Source organism: Octopus bimaculoides, chromosome 4, assembly GCF_046866305.1.
Source record: "Octopus bimaculoides isolate indiv1 chromosome 4, ASM4686630v1, whole genome shotgun sequence".
Classification (NCBI taxonomy): Eukaryota; Metazoa; Mollusca; class Cephalopoda; order Octopoda; family Octopodidae; genus Octopus; species Octopus bimaculoides.
Genome location: NC_142931.1, coordinates 86,413,957 through 86,436,758, shown reverse-complemented (window position 1 = coordinate 86,436,758; position 22,802 = coordinate 86,413,957). Strand labels below are relative to the sequence as shown.

At 36.9% G+C, this 22,802-nt stretch overlaps 1 protein-coding gene across 8 annotated transcripts in view; it reads right to left on the bottom strand.

Annotated features, from left to right (window-relative positions):
* Positions 1–22,802, bottom strand: part of LOC106879415 (neuronal cell adhesion molecule) — a 179,921-nt gene that overhangs the window by 64,442 nt on the left and 92,677 nt on the right. For all 8 annotated transcript variants that reach the window (XM_089350920.1, XM_089350918.1, XM_089350916.1 and 5 more), the window contains exon 2: positions 11,001–11,080. The gene's annotated coding sequence lies outside the window, so the exon portion shown is untranslated. The remainder of the gene's footprint in view (positions 1–11,000; positions 11,081–22,802) is intronic.

Genomic DNA, 22,802 nt, shown 5'->3' with positions numbered 1-22,802 from the left:
ATGTGACCCAATTAGTAGGAGTACTAACTGAATGCTTTGCAATATCTAGTTTTCTCTGCCTGTGTTGTGAATTAAAATTCTACAGGAGTTAAATTTACCATTCAGACCTATTCCTTTCTTGACCCTCAAGTTGTTAACTGAATCTGGTGGGTAATACTGTAAAAACCCATGTAATTTATGCATTTTTTCCCCACAAAAATAAACTTTAGGGGTGTGGAAGTTACAGGAGTAGATCGTTTCCAGAATTTTTTTAGAAATTTTTTTTTGTTGAAAAAAGACGTACAAAACGTAAACATTCATTGCAGAAGTTGACTCATTTAATGTCAGATTAGGTTTTTACAGAAAATTTGCAACACCTGTGCATATTTATCAGTTTTATTTTTGTTGATAATTCTTATCAACTTTTCCTGTGATCGTGATTTGAGAAGACATACAGCAATATGCTAAAGATCGGACATAATCTCTTGTGGGCAAGAAATGTAAAATAAAGTATTATAAACAGCACGAACACTTTGTAATTTAATAGCTTTTAATGTGATACATGTTAAACAGAAATTATTTTTATTTAATGAAAATTTAATAAAATCTAATCATATGTGAAATTATGCTAAATACAACTAAATTGGAAACCTTTTTCCCCTGGCCATATCGACAATTCTGAAAACTTTTGGGTGCGAATTTTACATGAGAAGCTTCTTTTAACAAATTTTATCCTGAAAAATCCCCTGCACAAATTACATGGGTTTTTACAGTAAGTGCTTGTCATGGAGATTCCATGAGACAATTCTAAAGATGCCTCATTTTTGTTGTTTCCAAACAATTTTAACACATTTGCCCGAGCCCTCAGAACATAGATAACTGGAAGAAACATTACAAAGTATTTTGTCCAACACTAACCTACTGCCTTTGACTGGGACTTTATTTTATTGACACTGGAAAGATGAAAGTTAAACCTCAGTAGGATTTGAAATCAGATCTCAATGAAAAACTGCAACAAATATTCAAAGGTATTTTGTCCAATGCGCTAATGATTCTGCTAATTTACTAGTTTTTAAAGCCTTTATGAAGTCAAATAAAATAAATATCAGTCACACGTGCAATACCAAAATTGATTTAATCAATTGTACTCTTCCTTCTAAATTTATTGTCCTGTGCTAATGAGAAACAACCATTGCCTCTATTATCATCTCCAAACACCTAAAAAGGTAATTGCTTCAATTACCTATTGAGATATCAGAGATGAGATTTGTGAATGATTTTCAGAACTCACTGCAAGTTCCGAAAATTATTCTGTTCTGAAAGTTAAGAACTAATAAGAATTCTTTATATTCAAAAAGGACAACAATCAAACCAAAGTAAAGAAAAACAAAAGCACCAAAAATGAATTTAATAATCTGAATAATCAAAAATCTCATGGGCTAATTACATCCCTAATGTTCCCCTTGCCTAATGCATAAATGTCACAGTATCTCATTCTTCTATAAAATCTATAGATATACCTATTAAAAAAAATCAATATTAATCTCCGGCCTATATAAAGAAATCAATAACAGTCACATGCTAAATGAAAAAAAAAAAAGGGAAAAAGAAAAATTAATACTTGTTGAGGCCATTTTTTTAAGCTTGTAGCACACTCTACAGCAGCGCTTTCAAACCTTGGGAGGACAAGGATCCACATATGCTTAACTAAAACAATACAATAAATATGCTTTTTCCTAATTAATTAAACATTATATATATATATATATATATATATATATATAGAAAGAGAGAGAGAGAGAGAGAAACAAAGAAAGAGAGAGAATATATACAAGTTGTTGTTGTCAACTGATGTAATGTAATAGGTATAGACTATGCGTGCTCAGTTTGCTTTACTACTAAAGCTCTGGCTTGAAACCAACAGCAAAGTGTTGTGTTGAGAATGCCTGTTGAGAGTGGCTAGAAGTGGTTTTCAATAAGTTTTGGTATAAGAAACTTTTTCTTTTCCAAAATTCTGTGGTGCCCGGCTTGGAAATTACTGATTTAAATTGATGCCATTTTTTTTTTAACGGTCCATTATTAAGCTAGTGCTTACAATATAACAAAATATTCTTACACATGAACGATTTAAAATTTAAAACAAGGTTCTGTATTGTAGAACCAGAGGGTTATCTCATGCAGATTCATATTGTAAAAGTTAATGCCAAGCACATTACAAGCAGCCAATGTTTGTGAATTTTTAAGAATTGGATACCAACATGTTTGTGACTAAGCCTTGGTTTTAAGATACAAACATCATGTCTTCCAGTAATATAAATTAAAACCTTTCAAATTTCATTTATGTTCCAAAATTAAAACAAAGGCAGATGGTTCATCAGAAATATAGTTATAAAAAGGTCAAAAAGCAGAAGTAGCTTGTAAGCATGATTACATATGTGTATATATGAGAGACAGTGGGGGCTCAATGGCCTAGTGGTTAGGGCAGCGGACTCGCGGTCATAGGATCGCGGTTTCGATTCCCAGACCGGACGTTGTGAGTGTTTATTGAGCGAAAACACCTAAAGCTCCACGAGGCTCCGGCAGGGGATGGTGACAAACCCTGCTGTACTCTTTCACCACAACTTTCTCTCACTCTTACTTTCTGTTTCTGTTGTGCCTGTAATTCAAAGGGTCATCCTTGTCACACTGTGTCACGCTAAATATCCCCGAGAACTACGTTAAGGGTACACGTGTCTGTGGAGTGCTCAGCCACTTGCACGTTAATTTCACGAGCAGGCTGTTCCGTTGATCGGATCAACTGGAACCCTCGACGTCGTAAGCGACGGAGTGCCAACAACAATGAGAGAGAGCACTTAAATGGTAATGGATACAGGTGGCTATTTAACAGATATTCATGTTAGTTTAGTAGAAAATTAGTGAGGAACAACTGGTGTATCTGAGTCACATACAACTCCTCATATAGGTCAGCATGGTATTGGCATCTAGATTAGACAGTTCTACTGGTCTACATTCAATTATTAGTTGAACATTCCAGGATTTTATTTCAGTATGAGAGTTAACTAGCATAGCAACCACCTTCCGTCTGTCACTGAAGGACCTGCTGACTGAACCACTAATAGCAGACAAAATTAACAAACCCTTAATCTATGTCCAATCAACAAATCTAATTACTTGTGACAATTTACATCATAGGTTCTCAAAGTGGGTGCTACTGCCCTCCCCCACTAGTGGGCATTAAGACAGTCCAGGTGGGCACTGGTGACTAGGGGTGGGGGAGAGAAAAATGAGGTATTGGAAAGAAGGCAGTGAATTGGGGGATGCTATGAATTTAGTATAATATTGTACACAAATTATATAATATTATATTAAATATCAAATGATTCATAGTATATATAAATTAGAAAAATATAAAATATTTATTTATACATAAAATTAGGGGTGGGGTCACTGAGGGTATTATGTGGCCATGAGTGAGGTGGTGGCCCAAAATGTTTGAGAACCTCTGCTTTTCATGGTCATTCTCAACCTGATAGAAACAGCAGTTAAATCTCCTTGAAATCATCGGCTACTGTCTCAACCATTTAGCATTTAAGCCAGCCATATCTGGCCAAAATTTTTCTACTTGTTTTATCTTCAAAATGGCCAGATCCGGCCTCTCTCACCTACCTTGCAATGTCATTTTAAAAATAAACAATCACATCATCTAAATCTCAAAGCTATTAGATAATGGATAATTTAAAACAATGTGAATAAATAATCATTACATTTGAGAGAGTAATCTGAATGCACATCGGATAATGTAGTCTTATGTATACACAAATCTTGAAAACCAAGTGGGATGGTCATGACAGGAACACCTTTTGATGACAGAACTTCTCTGTCAGGAATGACTTGCAGGTTAATCACAAGCATACTGTAAAACTCCACAAACATGCCTTTTTGTTTGATTAAAATCTAAATGAAAACTGAGAATGTATAAAATACATGATGAGTAATAAGCTATGAAAATGCCCCCATCCACTTAGTTTTTATCTTTTACTTGTATCTTTTACTTTACCAATGACTGCAGCAATACTTCATGGCTGCAACCCTTGAAGGGTTTAGTCAAACAAATCAACCTAGGACTTACTTTTTTTTTAAAGTCTGGTACTTAAATCTATCCAACTCTTTTTGCCAATCAAGCAGTGGGGTGGACAAACACAAACACACATACAAGCACATTATGTGAGAGGCTTCCACATAGCTTCTATCAACCAAATTTACTCGCAAAGCATTGGTTGACCTATGGCTATAGCAGAAGTTACTGGCAGAGAGCTGGCAGAAACGCTAGCACGCCGGGCGAAATGCTTAGCAGTATTTCGTCTGCCGTTACGTTCCGAGTTCAAATTTGCCTTTCATCCTTTCGAGGTCGATAAATTAAGTACCAGTTACGCACTGGGGTCGATCTAACCGACCTAATCCCTTTGTCTGTCCTTGTTTGTCCCCTCTATGTTTAGCCCCTTGTGGGCAATAAAGAAATAAGAAGTTACTTGCCTAAGGTACTACACAGGGAAACCGAACCTAAAACCATGTTGTTGCTCAGTGCTCAATTGATACTTATTTTAGTGAGCCTGAAGAGATGAAAGGCAAAGTCAACCTTAGTGGAATTTGAACTCAGAATGTAAAGACAGATGAAATGCCACTAAGCGTTTTGTCCAGATTCCGCCAGTTAGCCAGCTCTGTTATGATATCATGTATTATAATAATACAACAGTGTGTATTATAATACATGGTATTGTAGATTTTTAAGACAATCTAGGCCTCAAAATCACAATTGGGGCCTATCAAATCTTGATACAGAGTTGGTATTGGCAGATAATAATCTAGTACGGCTCTGTCTGTCTGTCTATCTTTTGACACAGACCTTCAAATTAGGTTGCAGAAAACATACATGCAATATCTAACCTGTGACATACAAGCAAGACAACAATTGTCTGTGTGCATGAGTGTTCAGTGAACCAATGGACTCAAGATTGCTCCCCTTCAAATCCTGTTTGAAACCATACATATGGCAAGGCTATTGGTCACAAACATACAAGACTCCTTTACTTGTTTCAGTCACCAGACTGCTCCCATGCAGGGGCATCTGTTACTTATTCTGTATATTGAACAGCTTAATTACAAGTTGGTAAATAAACCAAGCAGTGAAGGAATAAACACTAAGACATGCACACATACATAAGACAGACTTCCACAGTTTCTATCTACCGAATTCACTCACAAAACATTAGTCACCCTACGTCATTAGTAGGAGACACTTGTCCAAAGTGTCACACAATGGGACTGAACCTGAAACCACATGGCTGCAAATCAAACTACTCAACCACTCAGCCATGCCTACCCCTATGTCCTGTTGCAGGAATGTTACAAGAATGGTGGGTGAGAGGGAGGAAGGCATCCTTGAGCCAGAGACTGGCCTGGATGTTTACAACAGAGTGGACACTGTTAAAGACACCAAAGCTGTGCCAGGGTGATGGATTAAGTATACCACCCTAATAGGCCATGGCAGGATTTGAACTCAGAATCTTTTCTACTCTAGGCACAAGGCCTGAAATTGATAGGGAGGGGGCCAGTCGATTAGATCGACCCCAGTATGCAACTGGTACTTAATTTATCGACCCTGAAAGGATGACAGGCAAAGTCGAGCTCGGTGGAATTTGAACTCAGAGCGTAAAGACAGATGAAATACTGCTAAGCATTTCGCCCGGCATGCTAATGTTTCTGCCAGCTTACCGCCTTGCATTTGAACTCAGAATGCAAAGACTACAAGACATCCAAGCCTCTCGCTCCACTCCACCTCACCACAAAAAAAAAAAAAAAAAAAAATGAAGACATGCTACGCCTATTATGCAGACCTGTCTTTTACAGGCTAATGAGGAAACTTCTGATGTAGATGGTTGAACTTTTAGAAATAGCAGTCACATCTCCCTCAGATTACACCTAACTCTTTAAAGAAAAAAAAAAGGATAACAAAGGACGGCCATAGTTGGAATACTTTTAATCATAGGTCTTATCAATCAAGGCTGACCTGGTACTAAACAACAACAACAACAACTGTAACCAACATTACCAACAATTAATAGCCACATATGCCAATGAGAGAGCTTTTAAGTAGTCACTCGACATGCTAGAGATAGCAGCAAAACTTAAAGCTGTGAATTGTGGCAAGTTTTACTGCTATCTCAAGCATGTTGAGTGACTACTTGAAAGCTCTCTCATTGTCATATGTAGCTATTAATTGTTGGTAATGTTGGTTACAGATGTTGTTGTTTCGTACGCACTGATAATGCAATCCAATATTCTCTATAAAGCTGGGGTGGTCAAGCTAGAATGCTCTTTCAGGGCTGACCTAGGGATGTAACAACAACCAACATCTTCACTAACATCAACTTAGACTCACAGCCAGAGAAGCCTCTAAGTGGTAGATAGCAACCAAATCACAGACAATATAGTCCCAGATACACAAAATGATGTGATGGTTACAAATGACATGTTTGCTTGATCTTCCCAATAAAAACTTACTGGGGCTAAGCAATAACAACCACCACTGAGAGAGAGCTTATGTAATTGGTCATGCAGCTAGACACAACAGCTGAATTTCCCTCAAATCACACCTTACTGTCTAAAAAGTAGGTCACACAGAATACTGTAGTTTAGAAAAATATTGAGATGATCACGGTTGGAAAGCCTCTAATCATAGATCTACTTGTCCAGAGCTAACTTGGGGCCAATAACAAGAGTAACAGTAGTTAGGTGCCTGCAAAAAAATAGCAAACTCTTTCAGTTTAACAGCCTACTGTCTAATGAGCAAGGACATATTAGAAAGGGTAGTCGTAGATATACTTCCTCTGAAAAAAAACAGAAAAAAAGAAAAATGATTTGATCATTTCCTATGTAATTAAGAAGTTAGCTTTGCAACCACATGGTATTGGGTTCAGTCACACTACACGACAGCTTGGGCAAATGTCTTCTATAGCTCTCAGCCAACCAATGTCTTGTGAGAAGAATCTCCATCCTGCTGTCTCCCACTCTCTCTTTCTCTTGCACTTCTCTCAGGTTGGGCAACCATGTATTTTCTTTGCAGTAGCACACTTGTTTCTGTCTTCATTCCTGATCTTTCTCTCCGGCTGGGTAACCTTGTACTTCCTCTACAGCAAGACACCTGTATCCGTCTCACTATAACCTTTTCAATCATCACCTCCCTCAATGCCTCCTCCCTTCTTAAAAGTTTTTGTCTTGCAAGTACTTGGTGACCCTGTCAGTGCAGGTGCCACTTAAAAGTACTCAGTCCACACTGTAAAGTGGTTGGTGTTCTGAAGGGCATCCAGATGTAAAAACCTTGCCAAAACTGACCTCACCTATGCTTGTGTCATGTAAAAAACACTACTCACCTCGCCTGTGCTGTTGCCACATAAAAAGCACTAAGTCCACTCTGCTGAGTGGTTGGTGTTAGGAAGGGCATTCAGCTGTAAAAATCCTGCAAAACAGTCACAAAGGTCTGGTGCAGGCTTTGGCCTGGCCAGCTTCTGTGGTACTGTCCCACCCATACCAGCATGGGACACAGACGTATGATGATGATGATATACAGACAGTTATCAATTTGTGTTGCAAGATATATATATTCATATTTTGAGTTCTATTTTTCCTGTTTGCATCACCAAACACAAACACACACACACACGCACATGTATCATCATCATCATTTAACATCTGCTTTTGATGCTGGCACGAATTGGACAGTTTGACAAGAGCTGGCTAGGCAAAAGACTGCACCAGGTTTATATATATATATGTGTGTGTGTGTGTGTGTGTGTGTGTGTTTCTGCTTATCACCCCACCAGCTCCACTTGACAACCAGTGTTGGTTTGTTTGTTTACATCTCCATAACCTAGCAGTTTGGCAAAATAAGTACCAATGTAAATACTGGGGTCAATTTGCTTGATTAAAAACCCTTCAAGACGATGCCCTAGCATGGCCACAGTCCAATGACTGTAACAAAAAAAAAAGATAGGTTTACTTGAGCAGAGCCAACCCACGGATAAACTATCGCTAATTATAACAATAACACAAGCCAATAAGGGAAACTCCATGTAATTAGTTGCTTGATGTGCTTGTAGACATGTTTCATTCAAATCAAACCTACTGTTCTAAAATAAAAAAATAAATAAATAAAAAATAAGAATGGTATCTAAAGATTACATTGGAAAGCCTTCGATCTAATGTACAGGGTGTCCACAAAGTCTGGGTAAATAGAGTAAATAAAATCATAACATAAACAATTAAATATAAGAAATAATAATTTCTTAAAGTATGTGTTAATCCCCGTAAGGGTACATGGAGGAAATAAAATCATAACATAAACAATTAAACATAAGAAACAATAATTTCTTAAAGATGTGTTAATCCACATGTACCCAGACTTTGTGGACACCCTGTATAATGTAATGTAGTTTGAGATGACCGTACTTTACATCTCGATAGAATATAGCCAGGTGATAAGTGGAGGGCTTTCAATGTACCTAATCAAAGATTGGCGGCATAGAGGTCAACATTATTCACTAGTAATTGCAGTTTAATTTAAAAAAAAAAAATTTTTTAAACTACTGTCACTACCATGGTCCATGGTGGGAACTTTAATGTGATCGCTCGAAATAGCAGCGAAATCTTTCTCAAATCACATCCCGTCCTTAAGAAGAAAAAAACTAGACGGAATACTATTGATCAAAGGTCTGCTGGATCAGGACTGACCTGGGGCTAAACTGCCACTACTAGCACCACCACCACTATTACCACAACCTCCGCAGTAGTGTAGTATGTCCATCTGGCTCCTCACTTTAGCAAGGAAAGAAAGCACTGTGTAAAAAGTATTGTTACAAATGCGGAAAAATATTGATGAATGAAGGAGGTGAAGTAAAAGGAGGTGAAGTGAAAGGAGGTAATCCATGTAAGGTATCAAATGATACAGCAGCAATAGTAGCAACTCTGGCTTTATTTATTTATTTATTTATTTATTGAACTGCTCTATTTTTGTGCCAGTAACATAATTATCATAGTTGACTTGCTGTTATCAAAGGAGCTAATTAAAACAGCTAGAAACAACAACAATATTAATTGGAATATCATACATTCCAACAAAAGCTATATAATTTATAAGGTAGGGAGGAGTACAGTCAATGGAACCGACGACCCCAAAACATGATTGGTGATCTATTTTCATCAGCTTAGAAACTCCAAGAGAAGAAATAAAAAGCAAAATCGATGGATGCTGGACAGATTTGAACACAGAACGTGGAGGGACTAAACTATATACTGGCTTAAGCATTAACTTGTGTCCACTCACTATATTCCTCCCTCACCTCCATCTCCCACTCTCCTTTTGCAACTTCATGAACTCAATCACCCATTCACTCTATACCCCGGTTCCGCTTCATTAAAGAACACCTCGCTGTAAAGTGACAGTATGCTCCGTCATATCTTCATCTTATTTCTCTCTCTCTCTCTCTCTCTCTTTCTACATACACACACAAACACACATTCTCTTACCCCTTGCTCTCTCCAACTGAGGTAGCCATGTATATTCTCCACTGCAAGACATCTATTCCAGTCCCTCTATTCATACATTAACCTCTCATCTCCTGGCATAAAGCCACCTCCCTCAAAACCCATCTCAGTTGAGGGGGTCTTGTTTTGGAAGTTACTTGGTGACCACTGCTGTTGGTACCATGTTGAAAGCATTCAGTACACTCAATACAAAATGGTTGGCATTAAGAAGGGCATCCAGCTGAAGGAACCATGCTAAAGCAAACAGTAAAGCTTGGTGCTGCCTTCTCGCTTGCCAGCTTCTGTCAAACCATCCAACTCAAGCCATCATTGAATGAGGATGTTAAATGATGATGATGATAACACACACAATGCACAAGCGAGCATACATAGGTAGATGGATATATCATTTGGCAACTTATTTGAGCAAAAAATGCAAACATCGTCAAAACAATAAACTGATACTCTTGTATAAAGTCCCTTACAATATTTGTTCCACCCACGTTTCACAGACAATCCTGAATAACTTTTAACACAGTAAATGCAATAAATAGGTATTTGGTCCATTGGAAATCTATTGCTGAAGATACTATTGTTTGCATAGCTGCATGATAGGAAATAATATAAAAAAGGGGACAGATATGGTTGAGTGGTAAGAAGTTTGCTTCTCAATCACATGGTTCCAGGTTCAGTCCCACTGCATTACACCATAAGGGCAAGTGTCTCTGAGTGGATTTGGTAGATGGAAACTGAAAGAATCTTGCCCTGTATATACATACACACACAAGTATGTATGGATGGATGTCATTCAGTATTATTTCAAGATTTCTTGCCAATATTAAAAGAGGCAGTTTCTAACCTAGATCCAAAGCTCCTTCATTGGAATTTCAACATCAACAGGATATTTTTGTATGTATGTATGTATGTATGTATATGGGCAGATTTGTGCATTTTGTTTTATGTATATATTCTTATGCATATAGTTGCATGTCTAGACATGCTCATATATGCTTAAATGATAAACTTCTGGAAAGTTTTACGGATTTTTATAGTTCCAGTGATGGATCTGTAGTCTTCGAATCAGCTTTCTGTCTGTCTGTCTGTATGTATGTATGCATGCATGCATGTGTGCCACTGCCTTCTTGCCGTAATTAAGCATGATAATTGTAAATGTATGTCACAGCCATGCAAGTGGTTTTCAATCTTCATTTCCAATCTTCTTTGAAAACATGTCTGGTTACGAGGAAATATTACTTTGTCTGGGAACAGGGAAGTGTTGGTGACAAAGAGCAATCTGGTGACAGGAAATCTACCTTAACAAATACTGTGTGATTCATGGAAGCATGGCAAAGTGGAAGTTAAACCAATGATGATGGTGATGATGATGAAAGAAAATAAGTGAATGTCAAAAGTGTAAGTACAGATAAAAAGAATTCACATACCACTCAGGACACAGAGGTGTGGATTGATCTTCAGGAAGGAATTCTTGGGAACTGCCTGAACAAGTTATGGCTAGTGGTCACTGAAATGATAGAGAAATAACACTGTTGATAAGATTTCAAAACACAAACACTCACTGAGAGAGAGAGAGAGAGAGAGAGAGAGAGAGAGAGAGAGAGAGAGAGAGAGAGAGAGAGAGAGAGATACATAGGTAGTGTTTGTAGTGGATAAGAGAGCATGTGAAAGTGACAAAAAGAAAGAGTAGCCCATTTTATAAGGACATGAGTGCAAATATACAGCGATTTTATTTATTCGCAATGCAGCTATGCTGGAAGACTGTCGTCCTTAAGGGCTGTTAGTAAATGATATAAGCACTAGTGATTATTTCAGTCAGTTTATATATATATATTATATATATATATATATATATATATATATATATACATACATATATACATACATATATATATATATATATAAAGTTCAAAAAAGAAAAACAACAAAAAACAACAACGTGAGAACATGATATAGATTGTGTTACTGGACGCTCTGGAAAGGAAAGAAAGAGAATTTATATATACACACACATACGAGGAGAGAGAATAGCAAACTGAAATAAGCACGGAGATAAACTTGATCAATGAAAAATCCTTCAAAGCAAAGCTTTGGTATGATTATTATCCAATGAGTAAAATTAGTAAAAAATGTGAGAGAGGGAGAGAAAGAATGTGTGTGTGAGTGTGCATGAATGTATGAGTGTGGGTGTGAGTGTGTGTGTGTGTGTGGGTGTGTGTGCATGTGTGTCTTCAGCTTAATGATATGAACATTAACAAGAAAACCCGATGGAAAACAGTTTGAAAAATTCAATCAAATCTATCTGTTATTTGTAGTTATTTAATCAAATCAGTTATTGGTAGTTATTTTACCAACTTGTGAAGGTAGGAGAGTCAAAAACCAGCGTGCACCCAAGAGGGTGATAATGGTTTTTGATATCAGGACAAGAGAGACAAAAGGTACAGTTGAATAAGTCAATGCAGTACTTTACTGGTATCTATCTTATTGATCCTGAATTGATACATATGACAGTTGGCACTGACAAGATTTAAACTAAAAATAAAAGCAACCATAATAACAGCATTAATAATGAAACACTGAACTAGATACAACAAAAATAGAAAACTGCACTCTTTGCACTTGGCTATATTTCTAGTTCAGACAGACGAAATGTTTTTTGTTATGAGGTTGTAGTGAAGTTTAACATTTTGGATATAGGTGTAAGCATGGCTGTGTGGTAAGAAGTTTGTTTTCCAACCCATGCTTCTGGGTTCAGTCTCACTGTGTGGCACGTTGGACAAATATCTTCTACAACCTTGGCCCCACCAAAGCCTTGTGAGAGGATTTGACAGAGGGAAATTGAAAGAAGCCTGTCGTATATATGTGAGTGTACATGCATCTATGTATGTGTGTGTGTCTTTGTGTCTGTCCCCCACCACTGCTTGGCAACTGGTGCTGATGTGTTTACATCTCCATAACTTAGTGCTTTGGCAAAAGAGACTGATAGAATAAGTACCAGGCTTAAAAGAGGAATAAGTATTGGGATCAATTCGTTTGACTAAAATTCTTCAAATCAGTGCCCCAGCATGGCCACAATCTAATGACAGAAACAAGTAAAAGATACTGTTCTTCTCCAAAAATAAAGAACAAAGAAAAAAGTTCTAACACTAAACTGCAAAGTAATGCTTGTATCATTTCTAAGTCATTTAAAATGCTTTATTTGATGGCATATAAGATGTTTCTTTTCTCACAAAAATATCTCAAGAAAAAGAAAAATCACCCCCAATATATGTGAAGGGCTTCCCATAAGCCTTAATACTAAAAATGTTTCTTCCTGAATATGAGGTGCAGCAACTAGGGTGCATCTTGTATGCTATCATATATAGTAATAGTTATAATTTCAAAGAGAGGCACAAAGCCATAGATTTGGGGCAGGCTATGAAATTGATTAAGTTGACTACAAGGTTATTTTATTGACCCTCCACGAAAACGAAAGACAAAATTGATCTCAGCAGGAACTGGAATCAGGATTTACAAGAATTGAACAAAATACCATGAGGCATCTATCTTGTTGTGATCCTGTCACTCTACTGACAGCAGTGTATCTGGTGCTCTAAAGATTCTACCAATTTGCTGCTGTTGTTTTGTAGGCAACAGCACCTCAATAACTCTTTCTCATTTTGAAACATGCATCTCCCCACCATATGATTTTTAGGGGGAAGCCAGATAAGCCGACTGAATTAAACCTAGAATTTTTATTACTGAGACACATTTTTAACAAAAGGAAAGTGAACCTCATTTGAAACTGAATTTATGATTAGCATGTTTGCTACATAAACAACAAAGTTTCCTTGGTGCTGTAATTCAGCCCCAGGAAAGCCTCGACTGAATTGATACATAAATGATCAAAGGCATTCTAGTTATAGCTATCTCTTTTTTTTTTGCTTTGTTTTTGGTTTTTTCAAAGAATATTTCAGCTGCTATTTCTTGGAGGGTGAGCAACCATGTTAGAGGATCCTCTGATTGGTCAAAAAAAGATGTGTCATCAGACACTCATCACGGTTCAATAGGAGAGAGAGAGAGAGAGAGAGAGTAGAGGGGTTAGGGGTGGGTGAGTTAAGATGTGGTGTGGATTTGGTGAAGTAAGAGTGGAAGCAAGGATGTAGGGAAAGAGAGGCAGAGATGAGCTGGAAAAAAATGTGGAGGGGTAGAAGGTAGGACATAGAGAGGAGGGTGTATATGGCTGGGTGTTTAAAACTACAACATTCTCACCACCACTACTACCACCCACACCCTGACAACCATTTCTCTCCCTCAACACAGGCAATGATTTTACTATTATCATGATATATGGAGTGGTGCAGGAAATTGATTGTAGAGAATAAAACATGACAATTAGAATCTACAGAACCAGACATGGAGAGAAAGATAGGGAGCTGAGATAAATAGAATTGGCGGGAAGAGTGGAAGGTGGATAAAAAGAGGGAAAGTTAGTGTGTTAGGGAACTGGTGACAGCTGACTTTAATGAGAGAGAGAGAGAGAGAGAGAGAGAGAGAGAGAGAAAGAGAGAGAAAGAGAGAGAGAGAGAGAGAGAGAGAGAGAGAGAGAGAGAGAGAGAGAGAGAGAGACTCTCCTTGCCCACCTGGTCCACCCTCATTGGCAGCTGTAAAAAATGCATATGCATTATTGGAGAGGGAGATAGTAGAATAAAGAGGTCAGGAGGTGACAATTAATAGCGAGGGTGGTGTGGGGGGCCATTATGAGTCAGAGAAACAAACAAAGAACTGGTCACTGAGAGAGAAAGAGAGAGGAGAGGGAGAGAGAGAGAGACAGTGAGCCACGGTAAGAAGAAACACAATACAAAGACTTATTCACAAACATGCACATCCATACATATCTCTGTAACAAATTATCAACACCCATGCAAGCCTTGTATATGTAAATTACTGATACCCAGTGTGAACATGTGCAAATTACCATTACATACATACTCTCATGCCTACATAAACACATACATACATAAATCACTTAATCATACAGCAATGCCCATGATTGATAGATAACAAAAATGAAGAAAGCTTAGTAGGTGGAAGGGGAGTGCATGAAACTGTAAACAGAGAGGGATGGTGGTAGAGTTGTTTGGAGGTAGAAATGACATATGCATGTGTATGGCTCTGAACGTAAATAACTAAGTGACCGTGACCTACATAAATGACCTCCAAAAGAAGGAGCTTCAATGAGGTCACATGAACTGCAAGAAACAGTAGTTATATATCCTACTGCACTAGTTTGAAAAAAGAAAGAAAAAATACATTAGACAATGTTGTCCTAGATACACTATTACAACCAAAAAAAAAAATTAAAAAAAGGAGAGATAATCATGTTTAGATCACCTTTGATCAGCCAGATTTGAGTTATCAATGTCAATCACCACTTATAGGCACAAGAGCACATGGCAGGAAATAAGTTTTTCGACTCTATAATAAAAATGTTCAACCTAACGTTAAGAAAATAATGAGTGAGTCTCTACTTGGTCGCTGAAAATAGCCACCAAAACGTCAGATTATATGCAAATACATCTATCAAACCTCTAAATAGCTGTTTGATCTGCTAGAAACCACAACTAAATCTCCATGATATTACAAACCCACATACTCCTATCAAAGAAAGAAAAAAGTGGATTAAATAATGTCGTCCTAGACATAATGTGTCTCATAAAAGACATCAGTGCTGGAATGCTCTTGATCGATGTCTGGTTGACTAGGCTGACCTGGGATTAAATTGAAGATACTGGATAATGTTATAGCAGAAATAAGAAACTTATGAATTAACTCCTCTTCATACTTTGATATGCATATATTGCAAGTTCTGTAACTGGAAAGTCAGTAGTGATTGGTCATAAAGATAAGACCTACAGCTTGATCAGTCAGAGTGTCCCTTAATTTGAAACAGTTAAGTAGATTATTTTGAGGTACCTTATATTTAACCTTCAGTTATGCATTATTATTTCTTTGTTATGTAAATGCTTACTACCACCATTCCTATCCAGTGTATGGTTTTAAGTCTTGGTAACATAAATCTAGAAACAATGTCTAATTCAATACTAAACAAAATCATTTCCAGAATTTAAAAAAAATATATTTATTCCTACTTAAACATGGATGTTCTGTTAGAATAAACTGTACTGTAGTAGAGACCATGAGAGAAACTCTCATATAGGCTTTTGGTGCAAAATGTATGCTTGTTTATGTCACTAGCAGGGAGATAAATCCCCACCAAATCCAGCACCAAGACCACCAGATCAGGTGATTTTTGACCTTCCTTGGTCTTAAGAATATTTTGAGTAACAGCTCCAATGCTGAGAGACCTTATAAGCAGATCAAACATTGACAAACTTTGCAATAACTATCTTGTTCTAACTTCACATATTCAGGAGAATCATTAAAAGTATTCATGATGATGTTCATTGTGGCATTACTACTAAATGCAATTGTATAAGGTTTCAAGCATGGTCACTATGCTGATCAGGCAATGTTGAGGACTACATAGATTATTCAAAATGTGTGGAGATAAAAAATTTTTTTTCAAATGAACAGACTTCATTTATAGCCTACAAGAGTGAAATCCTTGGACTGGTGTGCATCTTAACGGTAACAGATTGCTGCTTATCATAATGGATTCCTTATTAGATTTACCAGAAATTATTTATATCCCTATCAGGAAGAGTTCTGCTGCAAAACAGGTGTTGCGTATAATTTTCACTTGGAATGGAGTGCCAATGATTTTGGTATCAAACAAATACCCACCAAATTTCATGACTATCTGATTATAGCTCCAAGAAAATGGTTGCAATCATTACAAACAAATGCTGCAGATAATTAAAATAGGAGAAAAAAAATTGAGCCCTTTTTATTGTGATTACTTTGTCAGTTATACCATTTCTCATGCTATTATCAGACAACAGGGTATCATCAAATTCATGCATCCTTGACAATGTCTTGTTCTATAGATGAGGAATTGCAAATATGAAAAAAAAAAAAGGTTTAACACTGACATTATAAACTTTGTTATGGAAGCTAGAAGCAACACTGTTCTCATTACAAGGAATGGGATTGGAACATGGCCCATACCAACCAAATCAGGTCTAAATAAGCCAAAACATGAACTGAATGAAATGCAGAACAGTAGGCTCAAACCTTGAGTGAAAGATCCTTAGGAGGAGTACTTGATCTACCTTGAGTATTAAGCCCTTACTTTTCAAATATTGGTATCAGATGATATTATATAATAGAAATATGAACTCTTAGTATGAATAAATTTTCCATACTACATGCCTATGTACGAAATTATGTAAGTGAATGACCAATGGTGGTAGTGGTTAAAACAAGACATTCCATTATATTATACTGAACCTTCATGCTTTGTTTCTTGCTGAGCTATTTATTGTTGTATCAAAATTCTTGCATTAGTGAATTATTTACCAAATAACAAAACAATACAGGGAATTTAGGTTCCAGTAGAAGCATAGAGAATCTCAACCAGTATTAACTGTCAATAAAATGCTGATGAATTTCAAGTTTGTTTAGCAAAGTCATTCCAGTTGTGATAAACCTATATTTTGTAACAACTTTCAAGTAAATCCTGGTACCAGATTCAAGGTATAAGAGGAATGGTAAGCATAATGAACACAGGAAATGGGGAAGTAACAGAGTGACAGTGAGGACATGTTGTGAGAGGAGGTAGTGAAGATATGTAGAGTACAAATGAGGAAATGTGAGGTGATAGTGTGACAGAGAGGACATGAATGAGATGATTGTGGAATTAGATGTGGGGATGGCCATGAGAGTACAGTGTGTGTGTGTGTGTGTGTGTGTGTGTGTGTGTGTGTGTGTGTGTGTGGTGCAGAGAAAGAATGCTGTGGCCTTCAAGACATGGTGTCTCCATTTCACTGTCAAATCTACTTCTGGTTTTATTTCCTCATGTCTCAGTCACACATACACATATGCACACTACTTCCCATCAAAAGCAACAGCATTAAATTTTTAAGTGAACAAATAAAAAAAATTCTTGGCTGGGAAATAAGGGAAAAGATACCATGTCTATAATATTTTTTGATCATCTTTTACTTCAGTTGCTCCAATTATGTCATGCCATTGGTATGTAAAAATTGAACCGAGAATGCTAATTTTACATATATACATACATGGGTATATACATACATTATATTTCTCTATATAAATACACACACACACACACACACAATAATGTACTATATGTGTGTATATATATATATATATATATATATATATATATACATACACACACACACACACACACATATATGTATGTACATCAAATTATAGAGAAGTATGTATGTAAATAAATGATTACATGTATGAGTGTGCAAGTATATTGATATACACAACTGCTTCTAGACAATGATACAACGAAAAGAAAAAGAAACTCATGGCCCAAAAAGAGAAAAAATACTCCTTGTCAGTGATTGGTTTGATTAATGATGACGTAGACTTTAAACCCACCACTAGACAGGCTCAACGAATATAAAAGGGGAGGGAGAGAGAGATAAAGAAAATGATAAAGAAGCATAAAGAAGCATAAAAACAAAAAGAGATTCTCTTCTAGCTTCTTTCTCTGTCTTATCCCAATCTGCTTCTGATTGGCAATAAGTCTATCTATGCACCTATCTATTTTAACTTACTTACCTCTCTCTCTCTCTTATTTACCTCTAAGTAGCCTATCTCTCTATCTCTCACTCTACCTATCAATCTATCTCTCACTGCCTATCAATCTCTCTAGCTCTTGTCTCTAACTCTTGCCTCTCTCTATCTCTTATCTCTGTTTCTGTCTATCTATCACCTGTCTGTTTGTCTGTATGTATCTATCTGTCTCTCTCTATATTTCTATCTCTCTCCCTATATATCTCTCTCTCTCTATCTATCTCTATCTCTGTCTGTCTATATCTCCATTTGTCCATCTATCCATCTAAGAGACTTAGCTAGTTGCTTTTTATATCTGTCCATCCATCCAATTTGTCTTTCCACCTGTCGTTTGATAACATCAAGATCTGGATAAATTCAGTTAGATTTGAAATTGGACAGTTAATTTCATTTACAACACCACCACTTTGCTTCATGCAAGAGCCAGAGACACGGACGTATGTATATACCTGAAAGAACACTAATTAAGAGTCAAGACAAGGAACAGTGCAGTGGAAAACAATAGAACAAGAAGAATGGTATATAAATGGGCGATAATACCACAATTTCTTTTTTCATTTTTACATCTTTTTCAATCCTAACATGGGTTAAATGAATATATTATGGTATTGTTTTCCAGCTGGATGCTCTTGTTGATGCTAACCTTTATCTGTTTTCATGTAAGGAGTCTTCTTATTCCACACTGCTTTAAAGGCAGAAAGTGAATGGACAAGTTACTTACAGGATAAAAAAAAACACATATAGCAGGCTTCTTTCATTATCCATTTACCAAATCCATTCAAATGGCTTTGGTCAGCCTAGGGTCATAACAGACTGAGCCTGAAGTCCTGGTTGGGAAGCAAACTTCTAAACTACATAGCCATGCCTGTGCATATGTAATGTACAAATAATAACTCTTTAACATTATAATTAAAACAATGAAAATGACTTAACTTGGTTACTGGCTTCAATTTTATTTTTTTCAGGCAGGGTACAGTCACTTCAATCTATCCTAAAATACTTCAGCAGGAATTGGACTGACATAAAAAAGCAGTAATGAAATATATATTGTCTGTTGTTCTACAAGTTCTATCCAAGAATGACACTGATATTCTAACATAGGCAGAAGGGGTCACACATTTAAAGGTAAAACTATGAGCCATTCCAACCCTTATTTCATTAACCTAGGAAGGTTGAAAAAAAAACTAAAAACAGAGACATTGCCATCAAGATTTAATCTTGAAATTTTTTTGTCATAGTTCTAGGTAAGCCTGAATTTAGCAAACCTATTATTGATTGTTCAAAGATATTCCAACTGACCATTTCCTTTATATATTAGATATTCAGACATGGTGTATCTAGAACTACATTATCCAATATGGCCTTCCCTTACTAAAAGACTAAAGGGTGTCTGATGTGAAAGAGATTTGAATACTATTTCTATCCAATTGATCAACTACATGATGACTCCTTCTGTAATGATGGGAGTAACTCTAACCCCATGCCCTAACACTCTATGCTGCAATAAACAGAAAGATCCATCACAAAAGGATTTAGGTTAACTGGCACATTTTTAAATAAAGTCACCATTGTTGTATTGCTCCTGTAAACCTTAGTCAAGCAGACTATGACCAAAGGCATTCCAACTAGGACCTGCTGATTGATCATTTTGCTTCTTTTTTTTTCCCCCCTCCAGATATAATTTTATAAGGCATCTAAGATCACCATATTTGTGCCCCACTTTCTCTTTTTCTCAACTGGACACACACACACACACACATGTATATAAGTGCAGGTTGACTGTATGCTTAAGAAGTTCACTTCTGAATCACTTGGCTATGGGTAAGATTTCAGAGTGCCTCGGGCAAGTGGGTTTGAAATAAACCCCACATATATATGTGTGTATGAACACACAGATGTATAATGAAAATGTTCACATTCATATTTCTCTGAACATCACCAAACAATGAGTGGTGATATTGTTTCCATTTTTCCTGTTAAATTGTCATCTGGTTTTGCACCTTCAAACACATGTAGAATAAGAGATTCCTTGCTTGATAAGCAGGTAAAGGCTAGTAACAGAAAGGGAATCTTGCTATAAAACAATGCTTCAATAATGTGCATTGACACTATGACCCATGCTAACATGAAAAGATGGATGTAAAAATGAATGACACATGCACACACACACACACACACAAATACACCTACTCTTAGTTTTGATAGTTTAATAACATACAACTGTGCACTAAATTTTCAAATTAACTAACCTCATCCAGGAAACCATTCAAATTAAAAAAAAAAAAAGCAGGGTGCTTCAATTTCCATTCAACATGGTCAGTCAAAGAAGATTGCTTGTGTGACATTTTCTCATCTTCTCTAATGTGACATGATTCTTTAACCATAACTAAGGAAATGTCAGTTTATTTAAGAACCTCACTCTAAGCGATCCAGAGTGCTGTTTTGGGAGATGGCAGGGGGATGTAGTTACCTCTAATTAATTGATATCATTATAAGTCTTCATAGGGAGAAAATGAGTGATATTTTGGGGGGGATTTTTTTTCACTTGTTTTTTGGTTTAACCCCTGCATGATCATATTTTCAAACACAGTGTATATAAGTGCATTTTAATTAATTATGAAAATATTTAAGAATTTTAAAAAGATTTTATAAAATAATTTACTTTTCATTATTAAGCTAGTGTAGGGTGATGGATTATCAAAAATTGTTATGATGTCAGACAGTATGCCCTGCAGTCATCGGTTACAGCTCTGATAAAGTGAAGTCAACAGTTTCTGTGTGTTTTTGAATGGCTAAAATGCGTCTTCCATACTTCCATAGCTAAAATGAATCTGAATTTTACCTAAAATTATGGGGAAATATTTTGATTAAAACATGATCAGGCATGACTGAGTGGTTAAGAAATTTGCTTTCCCAATCACATGGTTTCTAGTTCAATCTCACTACATAGCACTACAAACAAGTATCTTCTATCATAGCCCACCTGACCAAAATCATATGAATGGATTTGGTATACAGAAACTGGAAGAAGCCTGTCATATATGTGGGGTGGGGGATGTCCCTCCTCCCCCTCACATCTCCTTATCTTGACATTGCATGATTGTTGTAAATGAATGTAATTCATTTCCAATATACTGTGTATATATGTGTAACCATGGGGAAAATAGTACTTGGCTTAGAATCAGTTAAATGTTTGGCAACAAGAAGGGTACCAGGCTATGGAAACTCTGCCTCAATGAACTCTGAAGCATGCAAGCATGGAACAGTTGACATTAAAATGAAGATGATGGGCTTATCTAAATTTTGGAGATGTACTTGTCTGACAAATAATTTGGTCTGAGACTAACGCAATTACAGTGTGGAAGAATCACTGTAGCAATTCAAAAGCACACAGAACCTGTTAATGTCAATTTTTATAGTAGAACTGTATCAGTGACCTGGCCTACAGACAGTGTGATGAAAATTATGATACCAAATAATAAATAGGGGAATTTAACAGTTTCTGAATGGTTAAAACGAGCATTCCACATTGTAAAATCAGACATCTGAGAAAAATGTTGATAGTTTGCATTGGCAAGAAGTAGAGGAATCTTCATTGTGTTGGTGGTGGTAGCAGTGGTTTGTACAAGTATTGTTGTTGTTTAGCTCCAGGTTAACTCTGATCAAGTGGAGGCGCAATGGCCCAGTGGTTAGGGCAGTGGACTCGCGGTCATAGGATTGCGGTTTCAATTCTCAGACCGGGCGTTGTGAGTGTTTATTGAACGAAAACACTTAAAGCTCTACGAGGCTCCGGCAGGGGATGGTGGCGAACCCTGCTGTACTCTTCCACCACAACTTTCTCTCACTCTTACTTCCTGTTTCTGTTGTGCCTGTAATTCAAAGGGTCAGCCTTGTCACACTGTGTCACGCTGAATATCCCCGAGAACTACGGTAAGGGTACACATGTCTGTGGAGTGCTCAGCCACTTTCACGTTAATTTCACGAGCAGGGTGTTCCGTTGATTGGATCAACTGGAACCCTCAACGTCGTAAGCAACGGAGTGCCAACAAAAAAAAACAAACTCCGATCAAACAAACTTATTTTCAAAAATGCTCAAGCCAAAACCATTCCATGTTTCATTCAAAGATTACATGTAGTGCATGTGAAGGCATGTGGCTCAGTGTTCAGGGTATTCAGCTCACAATTGTAAGTTCAATTCCCAGTGACTAGTTGTGTCCTTGAGCAAGACACTTTATTTCACGTTGCCCCAGTCCACTTAGCAGGGAAAAATGAGTTGTACCTGTATTTCAAAGGACTAGCCTTGTCACACACTGTGTCATGCTGAATCTCCCCAAGAACTATGTTAAAGGTACACGTGTCTGTGGAGTGCTCAGCCACATGCATGTTAATTTCATAAGTAGACTGTCATCCCTGATCAAGCAGACTTCTTTTCAAGGACATTCAAGATGTGACCATCATGTTACCTATTTTTAGCCAAAGTATATCTTAAAAACTACAATGTATCCTTCCTG